Source organism: Hordeum vulgare, chromosome 4H (genome assembly GCF_904849725.1).
Source record: "Hordeum vulgare subsp. vulgare chromosome 4H, MorexV3_pseudomolecules_assembly, whole genome shotgun sequence".
Taxonomy (NCBI): Eukaryota; Viridiplantae; Streptophyta; class Magnoliopsida; order Poales; family Poaceae; genus Hordeum; species Hordeum vulgare.
This window is the reverse complement of record NC_058521.1, coordinates 593,349,787-593,369,594: the sequence shown is the minus strand read 5'-3', so window position 1 is coordinate 593,369,594 and position 19,808 is coordinate 593,349,787. Positions and strand designations below refer to the sequence as shown.

Genomic DNA, 19,808 nt, shown 5'->3' with positions numbered 1-19,808 from the left:
ATCCATCCATCGAAGACGAAATGACCAAGATGCAGCAGCAGCTGCTGCTGTTACGTTGCACTGTTAGCTCTCATCTCATGTTAGTTAATTAATTTGTTAGGCCGCGTAGGTGTCCAGCAAAACACGGCATCAATCGCCTTTTAATTTGCTTTATAATTATAATTGGCCGTCGTACAAACATGTAGTATATGCATGCGTGGACGGACGCCCATTGTGCATGTCCACATCCCCCGAAAGATGCAGAGTTGCAGACGCAGAGAAGTTGAAGAAAGCATATACATTTTGATCGACTGTTGTTGGTTTGACCAAAATGTGACTACACATGGCCATGGCGCAGAGGCCGGATCGCAGGCCTAACTCTCAAGAGCTCTGATGTGAGGTGAATTTTTGAGCTGAGCTGAACTCCATTGTGCTCATTAGAGTCGGCGTCAACGTACCCTAGGTCCCTAGCTGGCTTAGCTTAGCTATATGTGATTACTGACTAATCATGCAAGCTTTACAAGCCTAGCACAAGGATATTTATGTTGGTTAATGCAATTTACAGAACGCATATGTGACGATGATGAGTTGTGTGCGTGTCTAGAATGAGCCAAAGCCAGTCTAAAAAGGGTTTCAGTCTCCAAAAGAAGGAAAATGACCACCGGAGTGAAACACGACAAAACTTATCCGACTAGGTATGCAGAGATATTTTACCTGTCCGTGGTGATTGATTAGATCGAGTTAGAGTTACCCACCTTTCTTCCTTTTCTTTTCTTTCCTTTCCTTTTTGTTGGTGCCTATTTTTAATCTCTTGAAAGTGACACGTCACTAGCAAGCATGCATGAACACAACCTCGAGACAGTAGAGATTCATCGATGTACTTACTATGCTTACTATGCTCTTACTATGCATTCTCTTTTTATGTTCATTTTTCTCCCTCTCTTTCTTTTCACCAATCACATACAAGTTATCGAACATATGAAGAAAAAAAAGTATGATTATACGAACGTATAAATAGAAACACGTCCGATCATCGACCGGGCGCGTCCGCGGTCATTTCAGAGGTCATATTTGATATGTTTGGTTGTAGATGCTTTTACTATGCTTACTATCCACGAAACAACATGCCAAGATGGTATTAGCGTAGATACATTAGTAGTTAATGTAATCTCCGTCGAGGTAGCTAGAGATCTCCTTCCCGTTCGAGACGATCTACATATGCCTGCTGTAAAGTGTATCCCCTGATGATCCTTGCCTTTATTCCCAAAGGAGGAAGAACACAAGCGTAAAACAAACCAGATCGCATCAAATCCGACATCAACTTAAACAATTTTCGAACAATCTCATTGCGAGCTTGAGAGGCTCCAAGTGTCACTTGGCTTTGCCACTCCCAGAGTTTTAAATATGCAGCTGAGGCATCGCCAGGAGATATCGCTCCAACTCCAAGCCGGATTTGCTTGATTAGTGCAATGGTGGCTTGACAGCAGCAACATGGCCTATGGGCTCTCACCACATACTACAGGTATACAGCTGGACTTTGTCTCTGGCTGCGATTTGGGTCTTGATTAGTTTATAAACGGACACGTACAGTACAGTGGTGCCTTTGCTAATGTGGCAATGGTGACTGGTTTTCTTAATAGATCAGTGGACGTACTGCCACACAAAAAGACTTGGCTCTATAGTTTATGTTGGGGATACTCCATGCAAAAAATCACGTGTAAAGAGATGTTCTTTGCACCTATACAACGCCCCTAGTGCCCACTGTCCACACAGTTTAAAGCCGGCAGATGGCTAGCAGCCATGCATGCATTTTTGGGAATTAATATCCAAGTTTAAAGGACTGCAATTTTTTCCCACGAATATACACAACATCCTTTGCTAAACCGAGAAAATAAACTGAACATCAAATATATGGGAAATTAAACATGATCGTACTCTCTTTATTTCAACGTACATATTGTTGTCCTATCACGCACACACACTAATTAACAGAGAAAAGCACTAAATTTATGGAAAGTAAAAAAAAATGACCATGTTTATTCGTATGCAATAATATATTGCAAAGATTTAACCATTTGTAATATTAATATGCGTACAGAGTGGAAAGAACACAATAAGTTTTGAGCTAATTTTTTTCGAAGTTGTAGACACACCCCGCAAGTATGTTGTCAAATAATTTCAGATTTTTGTGGGATGTTTAAATATGAAATTTTGTGGTTGATCTCATTGATCCCATCTAACGTGAGATCCTATACTAGTACCACCTGTGGGGCATACTCTGCTGATTCGGCCTACGATGTATAATTTTTTGGCTCCTACCCACGTTTTGACACAGCCAAGGTCTGGTCAGCGAACGCTGAGACCAAGTGCAAATTCTTTGCCTGGCTCGCTCCGCACGGAAGAATCCTCACCACGTATATGCTGGCTATGAGGGTATGGCCTCGTGACCCCAGGTGCCTGCTATGCATCCAAGAGCCGGAAACAACAACTCGCCTCTTCAAGGATTGTCCCTTCACGGTCGCGGTCTGAAAGCAGGTGAACACCTCGACAAACGTGGGCATACCAATTCCAGGCTTCCTTCCGAAGCTAGGAAACACGTCGGACTGGTGGGACACAACGCTTACATTAATTACAGTCCAAGTAGGTGCGCCGAAGGCGCGGCGGGAGGATCATCTACACATTATGGTCGATATGGAAGGAGCAAAATAGGTGTGCTTTCACTGGCAACGACTGACATACAACAAGGATGCGGCATTCGTCCTAGACGCAATTAAATAGTGTGACCTGGCTTTTACTGGAAGCTTGCCAAACGCGAGCATTGGCTAAGCTAGTCTTAGATCAGTCTTTTTTGGTTGTTTCTGCGACGTTTCCTAAAAACGCTCGCCACTAAGAAAAGGCAGTGCTCCTGTCGGTTCCTCAAAAAAACAATTCCACCAACATAACCTTTTGCACAAAAATATATTAATTGTTATGCTTCACACAATGGTTGTAAAATTAGCACAATGTAGAACTTACCCTTCAAACAATAGTGTGTGCCAATTATTAATAATTATAATAAAAAGTAAAATAAATAAATAAATATTTGTTCCACTCAAGTTGAATCCGGACAAATTAATCATATAGCATGTCTACTGACTGGCAATTTGATGTAAGAAAGACCTCCGCCTTACTATAAATTGGAAATACCTTAAACATCTCAATGTTCAAATCCTCCGCATTTCTTTGAACTTTAAAACCAATTGGTTTTTTGTGCCAAGTGCAAAACCAACAAATTTATTGCTTAAACATTTACTTGGGAGTATTTTAGAGCACTAAGATAATTTTTTGCCTGTGAAAGGAAAGGGTGTCTTTCTACTTGAAAATTTACATGCATGTTTGTGTGAATTCATGTGTGTTTAATGATCAGCTAATTTACTGCTTATTGTAGGTATGGGTCCACCCCGAAGCTAATTTGTCATTCTTGTCTAATGATCAGCTATTAATGTTTGCATAAACTGGGATAAGTAATGTGGTTTCTCTAATATATTTGCACATGACTACAAAAAATATGAGCAGCTTACAACATGATTAGGTAAATGCCTTAAAAGATAGCCTTAGCCCCGCGTATATAATTAAAGGTGACCAGTTTAGTCTTTTCTAGCGGGTGTATCAAAGTATATGCTAACTCTAGATAGTAGGCACGTTTTGTTAGCGCCTGTAAGAAACTAACAAAATTAGAAACCGTGGGCGGAAAAGTTCTGCTTTATAATGCATTAATATTTCAAAATTCATAATTGCATTGTATTATTTTCTACTCGTCCCATGAATAATTATAGAAAAAAAAGTGAAATGCCTAATTTATATCTTATATGAAGCTATATTCATAGGGAAAATTAAGATCATAATTTGTCAGTGTTATTAAACTTAAAGCATAATTGTGACTTGTGTACACAAGGAAGAGCAATGTTTCTGTGCTCTTGAACTCCAGGTACAGCTTAGTGACTTGGTCGATCTTCGTCCTTACTAGCACAAAGGGATCTTTTAACACCAAAAGATAGCTAGCATATAGCAACGACGCGGTCTAAAAAGGAGACTAGTCTCTCTCACTTTGCACCAGATCGCTCAGGAACCGCTAGTTCGATTAGCTCGACCGATTGATCGCAAATTCTCTACCTAGACTAGAAGCAACCAGACAAGAGCAGCCAGATCGACCCCACTGACCACAATGCTCTATATATGCATTACATAATTCCTGTGCAGTACTGCACCGTTGCCGGACAGGCGAAGAAAGCGCGAGAACATTCTCGATCGATCGACGTAAACAACAATGAGAAGAAAGATCTGGATCCACTGGCGAAGCGATCGATCTTCTCACCTCACGTACAGTCGCGGCTAGATTAGTTAATTAAGCACACTGTTTGTTTGCTCGTTTGTTTATGGGTGTTGGAATGCTGCTTGTGGTGATGGTGGATTGGTGATCATATGTGTGCTTCTGCTTTGGTTGATAAAGGGTTAGCGTTACTGTTGCACGGATGGCTGCATAAACTTGCTTGTGAGACAAAACATGCGTCTGCAGGCATATATATGTGGCTTGCTACGTACTCCTAGTACTGTTTACCGCTAGGCCGGTGGTCTGAAAGTCTTGTTTAATTGGAGGGAGTTTTGCGTTTTGTGGTTGATGCTTCTAGAGGGAAAAATGATGAAAGCTGGCATGGTTTTTCTCTCCGGTGCTATGTACATATATGTCTCTTGTGTTTGTTAGGTAGTGAGTACAAATTAGAGTGTTTATTTCTGTGCATTTGTGTTGTATTAATTTGTATAGTACTCAAGAAAAAAAGTGTTTGCGCGCGCGAATACTATTTTTATGTATTAGTGTTGTATTAATTTGTACTTCACTACCTAACAACATAAGAGACATATTACATATGTATATATGACATGTTGTGTTGTTATTATTTTGGTGTTCATTTCTTCTGTGACAGTTGGCAAGAGCAACTCTATCAGACCCCGCATCCATTCGGCCCGCAAAACGTGTTTACAGTTCGCGGAAAAATGCCTTTGCGGACCGGCGCGCACGGCCGCGGATGCAGACCCCGCATAATGGACCCGTAAAAAAGCATATTCACGGAATATGCTTTTTTACGGGTCGGCTTTGCGGTGTCTGATCTGGCGCAGCTCCTCCCGGTCCGAAAAACCTGAATTTGCAACTTAATTTGATCTAACATAATGCATTTTTTTGTTTTTTTAACAACATTGGATACATAAGACATCACCACATCTTTGCTAGAATAGCAAGACCAAAGAAAACAAGAACCACAAGTATGCATTTTAGAAGATTTCCAACTTTCATAACTGCTTCACGCAATATCTTCTCCATGCACTCATTGTTGATCTGCGAATTCTTGATCTTGCATTCTTCATTCTTCATCTTTGGTTCAGAAGAAGTAGATGTTGCACGTGGAGCCGCATCATTGTTTTTTATTCTACTAAGGAGTGCATCTACATCTATTAACTTTTTTCTATCAATAAATCAATGTATTCGCCTGCCCAAAACCAAAATGAGCATCCATCTTCCTACACAAAAGAATGACGACCTTCGGAATGAGGATCCGCAATTGAACCAAAGAATGAGATATCGAAATCAGCTACCACAAGTGCATGTACCCCGTCATTTTCGCATTTGAAGAACACCCATCTGGGGTGCTTCGGCGTGGTCGAAGTAAACCGCAGCACGGTCTGCGTGCATTCGTCGCACTATATGTGAGGCAACGGCGAGCCACAGAGCCGTTGCGCGAGCGCCGAACCCGGTGACGGCCGGACGAATCCATGCCCGCAAATCGTCGGCGGCGCCGGGAGGACGAACCCGTCCCTGCATGCGGTGATGCGCCCTTGTCGGGGCTCCGGGAGATGCTCCCCGACAACTCCATCGCTTGGCGCAGCCACCGGCGGCCGGCAAAAAGCCAAATCCGACGGCCCTGTGATGAAGGTCCGCAGATCCGCAAATCCGGCGACCCGCCAACGCACGGGGGTGGGAGGGGAGGCCTTGTGCGTGTGGAGGCCTTTCGGCGCGCTCCTGTCGGCTGCTTTCGCCGGAATCTTGGGCGGCGGGGTGCGGCGGCGCGAGGGGGTTGGTGGGGAAAGCGCGGGCTGAAATGTCCCTTCCACCAACCGCTTTCGCTTATATACAGGTCACCGCAGCGGCGAGGGGGGAATCCCGCGAATACGCGGGTTGGTGCCGAAATTTTGCCGCGCCCCGCAAAAATATTTGCGGGCTGGGGCGGGATGCAGGGTCTGATCAGACAGGTTTTTTGTTCCAACCCGCATTTTGACGATTATTTTATGGGTCGGAGCGAGATGTGAGGTCTGTTAGAGTTGCTCTAACAACTCTTATCGGAGGACTCTATTTTGTCATATGTCTCCCCGTTTGGATGGAGTTCGGAGCAGCTATGTATATATTGCGTATATGTATATAGATTTAGACTATTTAGATTGCACCTATCACGTCTCATTTTCTTTGTAACATGGATGTAATTTAAGAGACAACGCAGCCATGCATCTCATCTGTATCCATATAATTATATATTAGCAAAAAAAACCATGCGTTGCAACGGAAGAGAAAATAACACACGCTTTGAACGCAATATATTTTTATATGGCATCACATTTGTGTTGCCGACGATGGCCTCAGTGCTCACACAACAAAAACGCGTTTGAATGTACAATCACTCGGAATAAGATGAAAAATATGTTGTTTCTCCCCACGAGATTTTCCAAAGGTGTGCATGTGTGGTTAGCGATGTTTTCTTTCCTCTCAATTTAATTTTAATTTAATGAATATTTATTGCAATTTGTATGGTCGCTGGAAAGGGAGAGAGAAAAAAAGGACCATGCACTACAGATTAGGTTTGCACCAAAAATAATATCTAAGAAGTATTCAACAGCTAAAAATAACATCATATTTAGATTCTACACATTTTTTCAATCAAATTTCATATATAACATATTAAAATCAAAGTTACGGTTTAAAAGATATGCATAATTTTGTTTTAGATAAAATATGGATTGATTAACTGAAAAGTCAGGGTAAACGTTTCGGCTGACTTAAATAGGAACGACGGGTTGATTACCTGAAACATCAGGGAGTTTTTTGAAAAATGCAAAAAACGGTTCGGCTGTGACTACAAGATGGACCGTGGGTTGATTACCTAAAACTGTGAGGGCTTTTGTGCAAAATGACGGAAAACGGTTCGTTTTCACTTACAATTAGACTACGGGTTAATTAGCTGAAACTGTGAGGGTTTTCTACATAATAACCAACGACGGACAACAGAAGCTGCGCGCTTTATTATTAGAGGAGATGTGCCAGGTGCATGATCAATAAAGTCATCGGTGCAACCAATTCAATTCTTTCATCCAACGCATAGATGACCTTTCAGCAGTCCAAAGCTTCACGCTCAGTCCTTGGACAAGTTCGTGGCCCGTGCTTGATACCCGGAATAAGAAAAACTTGCATAGGTGACCTGGCCCGTAACACACACAGCGTGTCGTCGGGACCTCCTATTAAAAGAGGCATCCTTTCGTAAGTCCTATAAAAGCAACTCTATCACACCTTGTATCCGACTGGCCCACAAAACACGTTTGCAGTTTGGGAGAAATCGTTTTTGCGGACTGGTTCAGACGGCTGCAGATGCAAACCCCCCAAACGAATCCGTATTAAAATATATTCGTCGAATATGCTTTTATACGGATCGACTTTCGCGGGCGCATCGATCCGAAAACAGAAAACGCTGAATTCTCGTATTTGACATAAGTTCTCACAAATAAGTTCAAATTCGAACAAACATAATACGGTTTTACGTACAAATAAAAGCCAAGTTCAGTACGACAAATGCAAAAGAGTGACTTGCGTCATCTTGGTCGATCTTCACTCCGCGCCATCGAGTCCATCGTGGAGTTCTTCGATCTTTGGCTTTTCCCACATTTTGATTACGATTGCTCATACGCTTCCGCTTCGATCTCCGCCAAATCGTCCTCACAACCATGATCATCCATGCCGCCCTCCGTTTTATTGTAGTCGAATGCGGCGAACGGGGCTTGATCAATGTCAACGGCGTTGGTGTCCAACAAGTTCACGAACTCAGAAGTTGGATTGTTTGAACCACCGCTATATTGAATGATTAAGAAGTGACGAGCTATCACGACAAATGGCGAAAACGAAATGAAATGGCCATGACCGAAGACGCATACCTTCCTACCATTTCGTCGAACACCTCGCTTGCGGGGGAACGACACCGTTGAACGGCATCGCCGGGGCATCTCTTTCCGGGATGGAGTGAGAGGATGAAGGAGGCGGCTTGTTTGTAGCCGGAATCTTCTTCCTCTTGATGCCCGCGACCTTGGTGACCCTCTCCGCCGCCGGCCGAGATCGCGCAACAACGTTAGCGCCCGGAGCGCGAGCCTTCGCGGCGGGGGCTGCCGGATTTCCGCCCTGCACGACAACGTTGCCCTGCCGCTTGCGGGCAGGCGCGGTGCTAGCTAGAGTCACGGCGGGGCCAACATGGCCGGCGACAAGATCCGCCTGAGGGGAAGGAGCGTGCGCGACCTCGACGGTGACGGGGGGCAGCAAGGAGGCGTCCATGGCGGCGAGGGACTGCCGCGGAGGATGCACCGGAGCGTGAGGTGGCGAGGCAACGGTGGCGGCGGGTGGATCGAGCGGGAAAGGCCACGCGGAAATGTCTCCCCTGCCAAATCTCGCTGCGGATAGGGGCTGAGCTCGGGTCGACCTCCCAACCCGTGAAACTAGAGGTTGGAGGAGAAGTTTTGACGCGCCCCGCAAAAATATCTACGGGCTGGGGCGATATACGGGGTCTGATCGGAAAATCCTGACCAAATTTGGAAGCGCGAACATTTTTTTAAGCTTGAGAACAAGTTTTGAAATGAAAAATATTTTTTTTGAATTCCTGAAACTTAATCAGCTGTTGTATTTAGAAGGAGAAATTATAAATGGAAATCTTTTTCAAATTAATCAGTTGTTGTATTTCTGAAACTTAATCAGCTGTTGTACATGGGCATTTGTAAAAAAAGTTCAAAATGGGAACATTTTTTCAAATTCTCGAACATTTTCCAAACTTCAGAACATTTTTTCAAATTCCGATACATTTTTTGCAAACTAAGAACATTATTTAAAACGTAAACAGAGGAAATTGGGAACATTTTTTTAAAATTCCGAAACATTTTTTAAAGCCCTGGAAATAATTATAGATTCCGGAACATTTTTTAATTTCCTAAAGATTTTTGAAATTCTGGAACATTTTTTCAAATTCTGGAACATTTTTCAAACTCCAAAATATTTTTTGAAAAATCCAGAACATTTTTTCAAATTCCGAAACAATTTTTTTAAATTGAGAACATTTTTGAAATTCCAGAACATTATTTAAAACATACACAGAAAAAATTGGGAACATTTTTTAAAATTCCAGAAAATTTTCACGATTCCGGATCATTTTTTTCAAATTTCGAAATATTTTTCAAATGCTGAACATTTTTGCAAATTCAAGAATAATTTGTCAGATCCCGAAACATTTTTTGAAAACCCAGAACATTTTTGAAACAGAAACAGAAAAGAAAAAAAAAGTTTAGGAAAAGTTTCGTAAAACCAAGACAAACTGGTTGGAACATTTTCCCAAACCGGAGGTATTGGCGTATAAACGGATCGGCCCATTCCCAAACGTGCCCGAAGCCCCGACAAGCGACGCAGAGAGCATCAAATAAGGATATCCGATAAGATTTTCCATCTCAAAAACTCCTCCTATTCGGGGTGCTACGCTACGGAAAGCGTGCTGGGACAAGGCCCTTTTAAGCACGGTACCCTGTTTATTTTATATCTTTTCCCATAATTTTTTATTTTATTTTACTTATGTTTCTTTATTTTCTTTATTATTTTGAAAAATAGGTATTTCCACAAATACAAAATTAGTTTTGAGGATAAAAAATAAATCTGTGATTTAAAAATGTTTACATATTTGACAAATATTCATGATACTGAATAAACATGTTCATGAATTCAAGATCTATGTTCAGGAGGTTTTCAAAAAATGTTGAAATTCAGAAAATGTCCACGAATTACAAAAACAAATCATCAATTAAAAATATATTCGCTGACCCAAAAAAATTTAATGTATTTGAAGATTCTACTTCATTTGACAGATGTTTGTCGTAACAAAAAGTTGTTTGTGCATTTGAAAACAAATTCCAAATTTCCACGAAATATTCACTGATTTAAAATACAGTTCCGTGGGGAAAAAGTGTCCCGAACAGACCCATAAACGCAGGAGACCCTTAAATTTTTTTTAAAGGGCGCGGTAAAAGTGCCCCTCTGATCCGTGAATACAAAATTTTCGTCCCCATCCCGTCGGTGCCTTGTATCTCGCAAAAGCGGATGGCAGGAGGGACATTTCAGTCCGTATTGGTTCCGTCCCCCATTTCATAGCGCCACCGTCCACCAGCCGCTAGCGATTCTGGCCATACCCCCCGCCGGAATCACGTCGCCGGACCGCTCCCGAGCCCGCTCAACCGCGCCGCCTTGCCGCCTCATCGAATCCACCGAGCCCGTCGCCCCCGGCCGCGTGTAGGACCGGATTGACCCCTGCCGAGCCACCGCCGGCTCCAGCCCACCTCTGCCTCGGATTCGCAAGTTTGCCGCCGCCCCCAGCCCGTCGCTGGCGAGTCCTTTCGTGCCCTTGTCTAGTTTGAATTAATGGTGAATCTGGCAAAGAATATCCTTTCATGCGACCTCGGGTGCACCATTTTTATAGATAGATTTGAGCCCTTGCAAGGAGTTTTTGCTCGAGGATTCGTGCTCGTGGGACAACTCGGACATAGAGTCGCTGCTCGAGAGACATCAGCGGCAAATGGTGGTGGTCGTGATCGCCGTGAAGGAGTACGAGGATAGAAACCGGAAGAGACGACGAGGATCGACCGTCGGGCGCTATTTTATCCCTCGCAACCGCCAATTTGGGAACGAGATGCTCATGCAAGACTACTTCGCGGACAGTCTAACATATCCGTCGCACCTCTTCTGAAGAAGGCATCGAATGCGCCAATCCCTCATCATAAATTTTGTGCAAACTTGCGAGGCAAATTCTTGTTTTTTACTCAAAGGAGAAACGCCGTTGGCTTGACAGGTTTTAGCGTATATCAAAAAATATCGGCAGCTATGCGAGTGATTGCATATGGGTGTGTTTGGTAGCATTTTCCAACCTAACATGGTTGTTCTTGTCTGATACATGCTGACTGTAACATGCTGAGTACATGCATTTCGTGTTGTTTAGTAGTGGTGTATGTGCTGAGATATATTCAACTGAGAATCTGTTTAGTAGCTTATATCTCCTTAGACATGTCGGCCGATACTGTAGCAACCGGTATTTTCAAATAAGTAAACAAAACATTTAAAAAACGTGATTTTTTTAAACACGGGGAAATATATTTTGTTCAAAATTAAATATCTTTTGAAATTTCAATTTTTTTAAAAGTTTGATCTTTTTTAAAATTTAAACAAATATTGAGAAATTGATTATTTTTTTTAAAATAAATTTTTAGAAAATCCAAACAGTTTTTGAAAATTTGGAAAAAATGTAAGTTCGTACATTTTTTAAAATCACGACATTTTTATAAATTTTTAACAAATTTTAAAATTCAGGAGATTTTTTAAAATTTTGGAAAAAAAATAAAATCTAGATAATTTTTAGTGTTTTGTGCATTTTCCGAAATTTTTTTTAAAAAAATTTGAAGATTTTTTCATACACATTGTCACTTGCCTCATTCATGCATGCTCACTAGTGAACGACTCTTGGGTGTTCACTCTTCGTGCATGTTAAGAGGGTAGTTGGATTAAGCTCATGCATGCTAAGGAGGCCCCATGCAAGCTACTAATACTCAAAAGTGGGTTGATAAGGAAACTCTTGAGCTCATGCACACTCCATGCACTCTACCAAACAAACTCTATGACGTTCCAGCTGACTATGTCGATAAATATCTTCGCATTAGTGAAGATACCAAGGTTTGTCATCGTTCGTGGTCCTGCTTGTTTTTGAGACAAACGAACCCTTAAGAACTCATGAATTCCTGTGTGATTCTTCACAACATGATCCTCGAAGATGAGAGGGACATGAACTTGGAATTCTTGTACAACAATGTCGGTAGCCGTGTGAAGACAACTAAAGATCCTAACCGTATACAAGCATTAATTCAGACATACCGACATATTAAGGACGCAAACACCCACTGTCAGTTTCAGAAGGATCTCATTGAGCACAATTAACAAAGACATGGGCAGTAATTTCTGTCATTTTTTCATTCATTTCATTTAATTCACGTGCGATTTTCATTATTGTTGTATTCAGGAATATTTGTGTATTGAACTATTACTTTATTTCAGAGATTTGAATAATTATTATAATCTGAATGATCATTTTACTATGGTTTGAATATTTGATCTTGTTTTTATTAATTTTAACAAATACCATACATTTTACGAGTTGATGTGGGTCACGGTAGAACAACATCCGCATCATGGAAGTGTAAAAAAGAATACAATTGCACGATAAGGGTGTTGTTCTATCACGGTCTTCATGAGTCCATAAAAATCGGTTTTCGTGAAATGTAGCGATACGGGTTCGATATATACGGAGCCTGCTAGAGTTGTTCTTAGAGTTTCGGACTTATGCAAGTACACATATGCCTTGGACACAATTTTAAGGCCCAAAATCCAAATCGATCCGTGCTTGCCCGTGAATCTTACATAAATGTATTGCTTTGGGTACATGGATAGCAATATCTTTGGTACCAGTGATTATGCATATGCAGGGGTTTGCTTCCCAGGATCATACCAGAAGTATCTTGTGCTTAATTTGCGCATCGTTTTCATTTGCTGTCATTAAAGTATGGCTGTATCATCGATTCCAACCATATGCAACGCATCAAAAGTGCTCAATTTACTACCCGTTTTGGCTGACAAAGTGGCTCGCCAAACAGCATAATTTTGTGTACTATGAGTGGAATCTGATAAATTGTGCCAAACCATATGCTACTATGTCGAAACTAGTGCCGGACTGGAGAACGTACCTAGTTAATCTTTGGCTATTGCTTGTGTCGAAAAACACGTCATGGCGTTTTTGCCTGCTCGCTCGTTCCTGAGCGGAACGGCAGCAGCCGGCAGCGCTGGAGATCCTCCGCGGAATAGCAGCCTCTGCATCTTCCTTAACTCAACATATCCAGATCCGAATACCATATCACTGCCAACAACTACGTCCAGCCAGTTCATAAGGCTCCAATCTGATAGCCACGTGAGGATGCATGAATGGGATATGGTAGAAGAAACTTGGCCTGCTGTAGTGGAGGAGGTAACAAAGCCAAAATTTGGTGATTGTGGTTTCCTAACTGTGTGCGAGGAGTATGAAGTATGCACAGGCAGGAAGTGCACATGTCCCCTTCAGGATAACAATAGCTCAGGCTACTTCAAGCCGATTGGTGACCCCAAGGACAATCTTGGTTGCACACCCGTGACCCCAATCTCTTGTCAAGAAATGCAAGACCATCAATTCTTAACCCTCGACGGAGTTTCTTACTTCGAAGTAAACCACTCCTTTGTGAATGCAACCAACCAAGATGATTGTAAGCAAGTCTGCTTGAAAAACTGCTCCTGCAGGGCCGCCAACTTCAGACGTTACTTTGAGCAGTCTGAAACCGACGACCATTGCTTGTGGGTGACCAAGGTCTACTCCTTGCAATTAATAAAACTTGAACCTATTAATTACAAGAGCACAGTTTCCATCGTGGTGCAGCTTGGACCTTCCTACTCAGTTCCTCCTTCTGTTCATTCCACAAACAACAGCAACCTCATTTTAGGCACCACAATTCCAGCTATTATTACTGTTGTATTACTTGTTGTTGCTCTCACCATTTATCTACAGAGGAGAGCATATTATGACAAGAAAGATGAAGACTTCAATTTTGATCAATTTGCTAGAATGACGGCCAGGTTTTCTTTTCAAAAGCTGAGAGAATGCACTCAAGGGTTTAATAAAAAAACTTGGAGAAGGTGGATTTGGATCTTTTTATGAAGGGAAATTAGGGGAAGAGAGAGTTGCAGTGAAACGTTTGGAAAGTGCTAGACAAGGAAAGAAAGAATTCTTGGCAGAGGTAGAAACAACTAGAAGCATCGAACACATCAATCTTGTCAGGCCGATTGGCTTTTTTGCAGAGAAATCTCAGAGGCTTCTAGAGTGAATTGACAATTTATGTTTCTTTAGATGTTCGGTCGGGTGTCCTGTACTACTGAAAGTTTTACCACCAGATGGTGGTGCTCGACAGCAGAGACGGCATAGTTTTATCTGATATGTTAATAATGTAGAGCAGTTTCTATGTCCAGTCTCATGTCTTTTTCTTTAGCACGGATCTTGTTTCTCCCAGTGCAATGCACGGGCATTTTTGCTAGTATATTGCAAATCCCGCTCCGTACATGTTTGATTGATTATTGGCGAACTATAAGAGCAACTCCAACGTGTCGATTCAAACGGACGACTCATTTGTGCGTCCTTTGTCCGTTTGAATAGACCCCCATTCTGAATCCGCCCAATTTATGATTTGGGTTGGCCGAATGTCCAACATGTTAACCCATTTTTCATCTGCTTGATCTGCCCGCATTCATTTTAAATCGGACTTGAACATTATTTTTATATCAAATGCAACATACATTATGCTAATTCTTCGCTATGAGTATTATACCAAAGAAAACAAGAACCACAATTAAATATTTTAAAAGAGGTTCAACTTCCTTCACCGTTCCTATTAATTGGACTAAGACTAAGATCTTCTCTATGTCTGCATTGTTGATCTCTTGTTTTTCGAGCACACCGTCTTCCTTCTTCGATGCTAAAGAATTAGATGTTGATTCTTCTTTGGTCTCTTTTTTAGTCCCATCTATACCTTCAATTCTAAATAAAAGTGCACGAACATCTAGCAAATTTCGTGAGATCAATAGATCGATGCATTCTTCTTTCCAATATCAAAAATTGCATCCATCCTACACACTATATTAGCAAATATAAGCTACCAAAATGCATCAAGCAAAGAGCAAATGGTTGAATGAAAATCATACCCCATCGTCTTTGCACTTCACGAACGCCAACCGGGATGTTCCAGCGTCCAAGAAACACGTCGGACGACTTGCAGCGAGTAGTCGTCGCACTATATGAACGACAAAGATGAGCCGGCAAGCTTTTGGGCCAACGCCGAGCCAGGGCGGCGATCGGCCGTCGCCTTGCCGGTGAACCTGCGACGGGTCAGACCCTAGCGGCTAGAGGCAGACTGAGCGCGTGCATGTGGAACTGAGAGATTGCCCGGACTTGGTGGACCGACACCCGACTAGACCGCTGACGGCCTAATTCGACAAATCCCACCGGCAGGATGTGCAAAATTCCGCCAAATTCCACCGTCGCCGCAGATCCACCAATAGGCCCCCCATCCCGGGACGAAGGAGGCACCTCGTCGGTGGATTTGCTGCTGGAGAGCTTGGGTTGCCGGGGGAAAATGTGGTCGCCGACCTAGGGTTTGTGAGCTTGCGGGCGACAGGTGGCGGGGATAAGAAGGAGAGACAGTGACGACGATTAACGAGCTAGAGAAGGAGAACGCGGGCGAGGCGCGTGTCCGTGGCGACGCAAATAACACCCAAATTTGCACCCAGAATGGGTCGCGGGCGGATGAAAGATGGACGTGCGTCCGTTTGGGTCGACGTGTTGGCCCGACTTTTTTGTCCGCCGCGACCCAAACGGACGCGCCCGGACAAAATGGGTCGGCGCGTTGGAGTTGCTCTCAAAGCAATCAAATATGAGTCCTCGGGTATTTGCACACGAGTTGAAATGCTCCTTATGAATAGTAAAACAAGGGAAAATAGTAAAAAAATAAAGAAATATTTTTTTCTTGGTAATATTTCACAAATGTTCTACTCCCTCCGTCACGGTTTAGAAGGCACGCTTGAAAAATCTCTGGGACCAAGGTAGTCATCGATTGGTTGTGAGATGTAGCAGGTGTAAATGCTAATGCGCCTAATGAACTTAGAAAATACTAGTATTAATGTGTGAGCAGTAAATTGGAAGGGTGCATGCATGAGTAGTACTAGTACTAATTAATAGAAGTAATTGCTTTCGCGTCTTAAATCTTGTCTATTTTGAAAATACACGCAAGTTTAACTGTGCATTCTAAACAGTGACGGAGGAAGTATGTGCTTGTAAAAGTTTATCGTCAATAAACATTCCTGAAAGCCGTGGTAAAAATAAAAAAATCGATACTCCAAAAATGCTATTTTAAAGCATTTTGGAATACCCATTTTGTTTTTTGTTCATCATGACGTCTACTAATTTCACCCAGACGAGGTCAAGTCCCATATTTACTCCTTTTGCAAGGATCTCTTCTCGGCCTCCCCTAGTAGAGGCACGACCCTCACTTCTAATTTCTGGTCGTCGGTTGAGCGGGTGTCGGATGACCAGAATGTGGGTTTGACGCTGCCTTTTTCGTCCGAGGAGGTCTTCACGACAATTCTTGCGATGAACGCAGCTTCTGCCCCTGGGCCTGCCGGTCTGCCGGTCGTCTTCTTCCAAAAGTTCTGACCCGTCCTTAGACCCGTGATCATAAAGATGTTCCACGAATTCTACGTTGGAACTTTAGTCATGGCGCAGATTAATTATGGCATTGTCTCCCTGATCTCCAAAGTAGTTGGGGCTACGGATATTCACCAATTTAGATCGATCACGTCCATTAATGTCCTTGCGCGGATTTTTGTGAAGGTCTGTACGGTTCACGTGACGCCTATTGCGGAGCGGATTGCCCACCCCTTCCCGTCGTCCGTTTCCAAAGGGTGTCGCATTCATGATGGGATCCTTGCGCTACACGAGATTGTCCATGAGGTTCACAGGTAAAAGGCGAGGGGTGTCTTCTTGAAGCTGGATTTTCAGAAGGCATATGATCACCTTGACTGGTCTTTCGTGCGCCTGGTCCTTGGGCGGAGGGGTTTTGATGACCGATGGTGCTCCTGGATTATGCAACTAGTGCAGATCGGGAGCACGACAATCAATATTAATTGGGACGTAGGGTCTTACTTTCGCTCCTCGAGTGAGGTCTGACAAGGTGACCCGTTTTCCCTGCTATTATTCAACCTGACGGTTGATGCTCTAGCCTCCATTCTTGACAAGGCAAAGGCAGCGGGCCACATACGCGGAGTGGTACCCCACCTCATTTCTAGAGGCGGGGTTACACATCTCCAGTATGCTGATGATACCATGATCATGGTTGAGGGGTGTGACCTAGATATAGTAAATGTGAAGTTTCTTCTACTTTGCTTCGAAGAGATGTCACGCCTTAAGATCAACTTCGATAAGAGTGAAGTTATCATTATGGGATACTCCGAGGCGGAGAAGCAGCGGATTGCGGATAACCTAAACTACAGGTTGACCACATTTCCTATTGACTACTTGGGCATGGCGCTCTCAGAATCTAAGGTCCTCATAAGTGCGTTTGAACCCCTTGTGGAGAAGGTTGGCATGCCGGCATAACCCTCGTGTGGTAGATTTACCTCCATGGGGAGTAAGACTATCCTAATAGATTCCAACCTCTCCAGCCTCCCCATGTATATCATGGGTATGTACTCCTTCCCCGAGGGTGTGCATGCTGCGTTTGATAAAGCCCTTGCTCGCTTATTCTGGCAAGCTATGAACGACCGCCAAAAATACCACATGGTAAAATGGACTGACATCTGCCTCCCTAAGGACTGTGGCTGGCTTGGGATCTTGGCTACCTGGCGGATGAACGATGGGGGCCTTTGTCTCCAGCTTCTTCATGCCAGGTACCTTTGGGGTTTGCCGCTCATAGCGTTTGGATCTATGGAAGGGTCCTAGTTTTGGGTATCCGTCGAGACGATTAAACACGAGATCCGCATGGGATTGGCGTTCTCTCTCGACAATGGTGAGGGGACCCTGTTCTGGTTCGATTCTTGGGTTGAGGATAACCCCCTTTGTAGGACCTTCCCTCTTTTATTTGCTACATGTGCGGGCTCTTTGCTTCAGGTTTTGGAAGCGATCCAGGAAGGCCAATGCGATATCTAGTTTCGGCGCTCTGTGGGTTATGCGGAAGTGCTCGAATGGTCCAATCTCTTGGCCACCCATCCGCCAGTAATTGGGAGTGGCCCGTATCGGGCGGTGGCTGCTCTTTCCTTCTGGAGATTTTTCCGTTGCATCGGCGTACCGTGCCCTATGTCGGACTCCTTGCATCCGGTGGATGATGCCCCTCTGAAAGGCGCCACTACCGCGGAAAATCAAGATCTTCATTTGACAACTATTGAGCGATCACCTTCCATCTGGTACAGAGGTGGTCAAGAGGCATGGCCCGGGCAATGGGCTATGGCCCTTGTGTCATGTCGCGGAAAATGGGGCTCACATCCTGTCGTGGGTATAAGCCTGACAGTAGATGTGTAGGGTACGAATGAGATGGGCAGAGTCCTAGCTACGGCGAGGTTTCAGGCCCCTCTGCGGTGGAGGTACCAGCCCTATGTCTCAGTGCTCTCGAAGCTTGTTACCGAGTGTTATATGGAGTACAAAGATTTGCTAACCCCTTGACTAGTGGGGGAGGGCGGCTTATATAGAGTGCGCTGCCCTCCACAACGGTTCTGACTCAGGGGTGGAGTAGTGGCGATTGAATGCATACGTTACAGGTAACGTATGCTCTAAATGCTAGCAAATGCACCCGGAAACGTACAACAGTTTCCCTCCAGAGAGGTAACGACGTACCGAGTGTATCCAGTCGGTAGGCCCGGTGCTCTCCGAATGTTAGTCTCCGACTGGATGATTCTGGGCCTGTTACCGACTGGATGATGGGGGCACCTTAATTCAGTCGGGGCATACTTAAGGTCTTGTCCCTTGTGTGGGGTAGTCCTTGGGTAGGACATGTAGGGCAGGCCTATGACCCTACCCTAGGACTATGACCCCATCATTAGTCCCCGAATGGATTGGGGTTGAAACGTCGAAGCAGTGCTCGAGGTTCAGATCCGACTGGACTAGGTTCAGCTTGGGCGTTGCTTGCCTCTATCCATTTTATCTCTCCTGACCAACGATCCGAGTGGAGGTGTTTTGCGAAACAGACTGTCGGGAACCGAGTGCTTTCGCGGCATCTTTTGATGCGACCGGTCAACTGACAGCGGCAGATTTTCCGGGGTCTCAAATTTCGGGTTCCGCGCGCTCAGCGGGGACGACGTCAGCGCGCTCGAGTAGCGCCTGACTCCTCGATTCCCGCGCCTTCAATTCCTCCACTAATATCGCCGCGGCCGGTTGGGCGGATAAGATTTCGGGCCCGCTCGCCAGCGACCCAGTCGGTGTTCTATTTAAATCTGGTCGACGAGACTCCTCGGTTACGCTCGCCGAATCCTTTGCTCTTGCCTGCTCCGTCTTCCTCGCCACCACCTGCGCTCATACACCCCTCTCTTCCCCTCCTTCTCGAGAGCTCGCCGTCGCCTCCATGACCAAAGGTCAGACCAGCAAGATGGAGGCGAGGAAGAAGAAGAACAAGGCGGCGGCTGCTCAGCAGCGACAGCGGCCGTTGCCGGCGGGGTGGATCCAGGGAGACTTTCTCCCCTCCACGGTGACGGACGGAGACCTGCTGGAGCTGGTAGAGAACGGCCTGCTCGTGCATAAGTCCTGGAGGCTGCCGGCGGACGACGAGGTCGAGCCGGCGCCACGGGAGGGGGAGCGCGTCTTGCTCCTCAAACATGTTCACAGAGGTTTCTCTCTGCCCCCGCATCCCTTCTT

At 44.3% G+C, this 19,808-nt stretch overlaps 1 pseudogene; it reads left to right on the top strand.

Annotated features, from left to right (window-relative positions):
• The first annotated feature begins 13,121 nt into the window (after positions 1–13,121).
• Positions 13,122–14,244, top strand: LOC123450866 (annotated as a pseudogene).
• The last annotated feature ends 5,564 nt before the right edge of the window (positions 14,245–19,808 follow it).